Raw genomic sequence first — 6000 nt, forward strand, 5'->3', positions numbered from 1 at the left:
CTTAGCTCTAGTCATTGCAACAAATGCAATTCATTGCACTTTCTGCATCACGTTTTCCCTCTGTACATCACATATAATGAATATCACCACAATAAAATTCATAGTTTGTGACACTCCTGATTAATACCATCTTTTCACGAAGAAGAAAGATTACTGCAGCCATTATGAATTTATACAGATCTTGCTTTTTCTATTAGAAGACACGCAGTGATGCAGGCTGCTCCCAGAAAGGGGAAACCCTTTCCTGCCTGCTGATGGAACAAAGACAGAAACCCAGAGCACGAGGCCACATTTGCACCATCCCACACAGCTGGACAAGTGGCCACTGGTGTTTTCAGCAGATTAACACACTTTAAATGCCATGATCTCAACAAAGAAGGAAAGGAAGAGCAGTGTAGTGTTTCTGTTGGGATTTTTAAGAACTTGCACATCTCCCTGAATTCCCCCCTGAATATTACTATGATTAACAGACCACTGGCTTGCTACGGGTTTAGTGGTGGATTTTTTTTTTTTTTTTAATTAGCTAACTCTTCCTAATCGGTCATTCTTTATCTCCAACACCTGATCTCCTGAATGCAGAGCAGGAAGTGGTGAGCTGCTCGCTGGCTCCATTTGGGAGATGCTCTTGCACCTGGAGAAGTTCAGTGATGTTGAAACTGCCCAGAAAACTCCCTGTTCCCTGTCACCTCCACTTCCCACAGCTACAGCTCACTCTGGGCTGCAAATTGCTTTTGGTTCCTCCCTCCCTGGCCTGCAGCACTGTTCGAATTAGAAAGAAAACGACAAAGATTGAAGCCTGATTTCTAATCTGCTTTTGCTTTATGTTTGCTGCCAGGACTCTGTCAGCAGCGCTGTTCCATTGGGCTCTGGAGCCCAGACAGCCCCGGTTCTGCCTTCCCAACCTGAGGGCTGGGCACAGCTGCTCCTCCCTGAAGCCTGGTGGGAGAAAAGGGATAATTTCTGCCTCCCACACAACAGGCAGCCTACATCTAGTGAGTATCAGTGTTGCAAACCATCCTGATCACTTTAGTGCGTTTATGATGTACTCGGCCCTCTCAGAGCCAAGATGCAGCACTTGATTTAGATTTTTGCTGTCAGATCCGATTAAAAATTAAGTTGAACACAGTTGTAGGAAAACTAAATTAACATTCTTTTTGAGTAGCACTATGTAATTTAATGCAACGACTCATACAATTGAGTCATGCAACTACTAATATATGTCTAGGGGATCCAAAGGTTGGGAGCAGGCAGGGACACGGCGCTGGTTTTGCTCTCTGAAGGAGCTCAGGCAGAGATACAGACATGACCAAAGGAGCATTTCACTACTTCAAACAGAGGAAAATAAACAGAATATTGAAGTTCCACAGGGTGGAGTTTCAAGAACGCAGTTCTAAATGGGCATTCGTGCAAGACAGATGGAAATTTCCATCTTTACTTTCAATTCAGGAATTTTGGAGGATGCTCCCGGAATCTGTGTTGGAAAGGAGCACAGGACTTTACTGTTTGTTTTTAGCACAGCTCAGCTCTGTGGTGCCAGCCAGCCCCCAACCCTGTAACCCCTGCCAGAGTCAGGAGAACATGCTACACACACCTCATTTAACAATCCATTCCCGAGGTCCTGCTTGAATCTCAGCTCCCATATCCAAGAGGTAGCCAAGATCCAAGGGAAGAGAGGGGAGGAACAGCCCATTTTCTGCCTAGGGCCATCCAGCTGCAGGGGCTGCACTTACTCACCCACGGGCAGGTCCCCACTCTGCACCCAGGCCCCCAGGGCAGCACACAGGACCCTGCCCGGGGAGGGGACACTGATCCCACAGGTTCACACAGATCCCACAGACAGTGCCCAAAGCCACACAGGGCAGGAATGGAGCCAGAGGAAAAGCTCAATACTCTTTGTCCCAACATCAAAAACATAAAATCATCATGGTTTCACAGAACGACATAGTTACAGATATCCACTGAGATACTCATCCCCTCTCCAGAGGCTGAGCAGTTCGGGACAGTTTCCATTTCTTTGTAGCTTTCACATTGAATGGAGACAGCTCTGACACTGGGATTTCAATTCAAGGGCCATTTAGGATTGAAAAATAGAGACAGGTTTATACACAAAATGGGAGCATTTCACAAAAACTCTGTCTCCTGCTCACTCTCTGAGAATTATTGTCCCTTATTATCCAGCAACAAAGGGAGGATTCGCTGCCTTGCCAAGGTGAGCACAATCAGTCCTCCTGTCATTCTGCAAAATGGAAAAGGAAAATAACATTGACCTGAAACCTGAGCTGCGGGGCTGAGGATGCCATGAAACTCTGGAACTCTTTTGTGTCCCTCCTTCAGCAGATTTGTGCAGGGAGCAGGGAATGCACAGCGCAGTGCCAGGGCCCAGCACCCAGCCCAGGGTCCTGAGGCTCACGCAGGCAGGACAGGATGAGTCACTCTGTGACAGGGACTCTGCTCAATGTGGCAGCAAGTTTTTGCCATTAGCGGCGTCCTGCGAATGTCATTCAAACCGCCCATCATTCCTGCAGGTATTTTTGGCTCTGAGAGTGCTGAGGTTCATTGTATAACCCACTCATCCCCTCAGCTCCGTGGCTATTTATACCCACGTCCTCGCAGGCAGGGACAGGGCTCAGCAGCTGCTGGCCAGCAGGATGCCCCTTCTTGCTGCCTTCTACTTGCTTTCACAGACTTGCTATAAAGCAGCTTAACATCAGAAATTCAGAGCCATGGTCTGGGCCAGCAGCCTTGCTTTGATGCAGCTGGATGAGACAGAGGTTCAGGAATGGATTTGGGAAGGATTGATGTTGCTGTCCTGTTTCCCCCTGCAGTGCAGCTCTGGGGGCAGCCAGGCAGGAGCTGTCGGTCTGACCAGCCCGTCTCCTTTCTGCCAGATGCAGAAGGGAAGGAGATGCTTCCCTTTGGGAAGATTCAGGTTGTGCCTTGATGCCCCATCCATTTCTGACCCACCCAGGAGGAGCCAAGTCCTGCCTCAGCAGTCACAGCCTCATGGGGACAGCGAGTCCAAAGTGATCCTGGGCACTGACACACCTTAGGGGAGGTGAGCACAGCAGTTACACCTGCACAGCTGGAGACTCTGCTCCAAGCAATGGGGAGTGACACTGATGCCTTAGGATTTTAGCTTTTATATTTTTCAAATCCTGTACTGCGTTAGTGCAGAGCTCCAAACTCCATATGGAGTGTAGCTACTGTCTTCACGTTGTGGTCAGACAAAACAATTCCTCCAGGCCTGAGATCCAAGGACACCCTACAGCCTCAGGCCACGAAAAGTGTAAACAAAAGTGAATTGGGGAGGGAGGAGCAAACTGAGGATAGCTGCCTTCATTACCAGAAGCTGTAATTGTAGAATTAACCTCTGATATGCAAATAGACCAAACTTAGATCTGTCTGAAAAACTCAAGACCACCATCCATCATGGGTATAGCCTCTGGAAAGCTTTTGACTGCCCAAGGTGCATCTATTGAAGGCCTTTAGCAAATACCCACTTTATTCTCTTAACCTGGTATAGCCCCTGTTCTAGGTAGCCCCTCCAAGGCATCATTAGCAGTTTCTCTGCAGCCAGGGAGCTGAATGAGGATCACTCTGGTGGGACTGAGGGTTGAGCATGGCCCCTCTCCCTCCCTGTGCACAGAGCTCCAGGGAGGAAACCACTCCACAAGCAGCCCCCGGGAGCAGCTGTTTGGTGCCCAAGTACCTGTCTCACACATTAGAGATGGTGATTTCTGTGCAGGTGAGTTATTACTGGCATCAACAGCATATTCCTGCCTCTACTGAAGAGCACTGCGAGATCCTAAGCACTAATGCACCAGAGACAAAGCAGAAATGAACCAGATTTGGAATCATGACCCAAAGCCTCAGCACAACATTCGGCACCATCTCAGGACCACTCGACAGGAGAACAGGCACGGGGATGGAAAAACTGCAAATTTCTCCCCATGCAGCAGCCCCACAGGGCTTTTAGGTCTATTTTCTATTGAATTTGCAACACCTTTATTAACAAACACACCTGGAGCTCACTGCTGTGGGCCAGCCCTGCACCACCTGCTCCCAGAGCAGCTCCAGAAGTGCCATGGCCAGAGGAGCAGCTCAGGGTCAGGACTGCACCCGGCTGCTGGGGGGGAGCCCAGGGAGGAGCAGACACTCGATATCCTGCTGTACCAGCCCTCGGCGTGCAGGCAGCCAGCAGAGCTGTGAGACTCTCTAAGTGCCTTATTAGGTTTTATTAATTCTTTTCTAGAAAGTGCTGCCAAGATAGGTGTTGGGCAATTATCTGCAGACAGAGCTGCCACCAGGAATCAGCATCTGCAGAGAGCCCTACTGAAGGAGCCCTCCTCCCTCTGGAAACGTTCAGTCAGGAGAATTTACAGTGAATGAAGGGAAACTGGTGAGGATTGCAGCACGAAGCAAGCCGGGCTCTGTGCTCCCAGCAAAGTGATGTGTTTGGAGCAGGGGGGGATTACATGAGCCCCACTCCACCAACAGCCCCCAGCCCCAGAGACTGCCCCCCTGTGCACTGGAGCTGAGCATAAGGTGGGAATTGCAGCGTTTCACCCCTAAGCCTGTAAAAACAAAGAAATTCTGTCTCCTCGTTGGGGTTTCAATAGGCATTTCTGCCAAACGAGGCTGAGGTGGGACACAGAGCTGTTAGCTGGTCAGCTGCTAAAGAAACACCTCACTCTGAATGCCTTCTAGCTGTCAGCTCCAATTCTGACCCAGCTTCTCCCCTATCCACAGGCTGCAAGGTTTTAGGATGAGAGTTGGCAGATTCTGTCTCCAGAAGCCTGGAGGATAATTTGGCTGGACTGGCCCCTCAAGACCTGTCGCTGTCTGGACCCAAAAAGCAGCACCTAAACATCATTCCAGCCTTTCAACACTGCAGTCACAGCCAGCTGCTCCCTCCCTGCTTTTCCAGTCCTGGAAATTGCCTCCGATGGCTCCCACATGCTCTGAGAGTCAGGGATGCTCAGGAGTCATGAGCTGGAGGACCTGGTGCCAGGGGCTGCAGCCCAGCCCAGCCTCAGCAGCAGCCTCACCCCATCCAGAGAATTCCCGTGGTGTGAACCTGAGCAGCAGAACAGCTCATCCCACTGTAACAGGCATTATTCATTCATTGCTTAGCAGAGATACTCAAATTCTTCATCCCTAAAATTAAAGCCTGGCTCTTTGAATCTTGCTCAAGGTGTCTTACCCTGTCTCCCTTCGCTCCCTGTGGTTCTCAGCTCCAGAATTCACACACGCTGCACAGTTTTGCCTTAGGTCTTTAACAAGAGGAGTTTTGCCACTGCTTATTATCGCTAAAATTATGTGTCACCTTGGGTTTTCCTCGCTCACTTTAGCGCATTCCGCTGCTGTCTCCTCCATCTATAAAAGGAAACTTTATGGCTCTTTGCTCTCCGCTTTTTAAAAATTACATGCAAAAAGAAAAATCTCTCTCTCTTTTTTTCTGTTTTTTTTTTGGGTTTTTTTTTTGTGTGTGTGTGTGTTGTTAATATGCAGAAATAGTTTGCGTTGCACGTTCACTGCAAAGTGACCTTCTAGCAGAAGTGCACAACTGTTCATGGCTGTTGTGGACAAGGTTTTACAGTGGTAAAATAAATATTGGGGAAAATGAAGATTGTGCATTGACTTCTCACACCTCTGGGGTTTTGCTCCACTGCCTCGTAAAAAAAAAAAAAAGGTTTTGACCTACAACACTCTCCATCCTGACCTGCTTTTAATGCCTCAACCCCAAAATTAAAGACACATTTGTCTGCAGTTGGTGTGGGAGAGGGATCCCAGAGGTACCTGCTGAGCTCTATAAGGATACAGGAATGTTGCCAGATGCAGATATTTAAGCCCAAATTCCTTAACAGCTTTTCAGTGAAGAGTGTCATCCCACAAGACTGTTGTATTGACCTGTCTGACATGCCTTTTCTCTACTGGGGCAAGAAAAGCCACTAAATAACAGCCCTAGTCTTCCTTAAATCTAAGGGACACTCCAGGAAG

The sequence above is a fragment of the Cinclus cinclus genome, chromosome 26 (genome assembly GCF_963662255.1).
Source record: "Cinclus cinclus chromosome 26, bCinCin1.1, whole genome shotgun sequence".
Taxonomy (NCBI): Eukaryota; Metazoa; Chordata; class Aves; order Passeriformes; family Cinclidae; genus Cinclus; species Cinclus cinclus.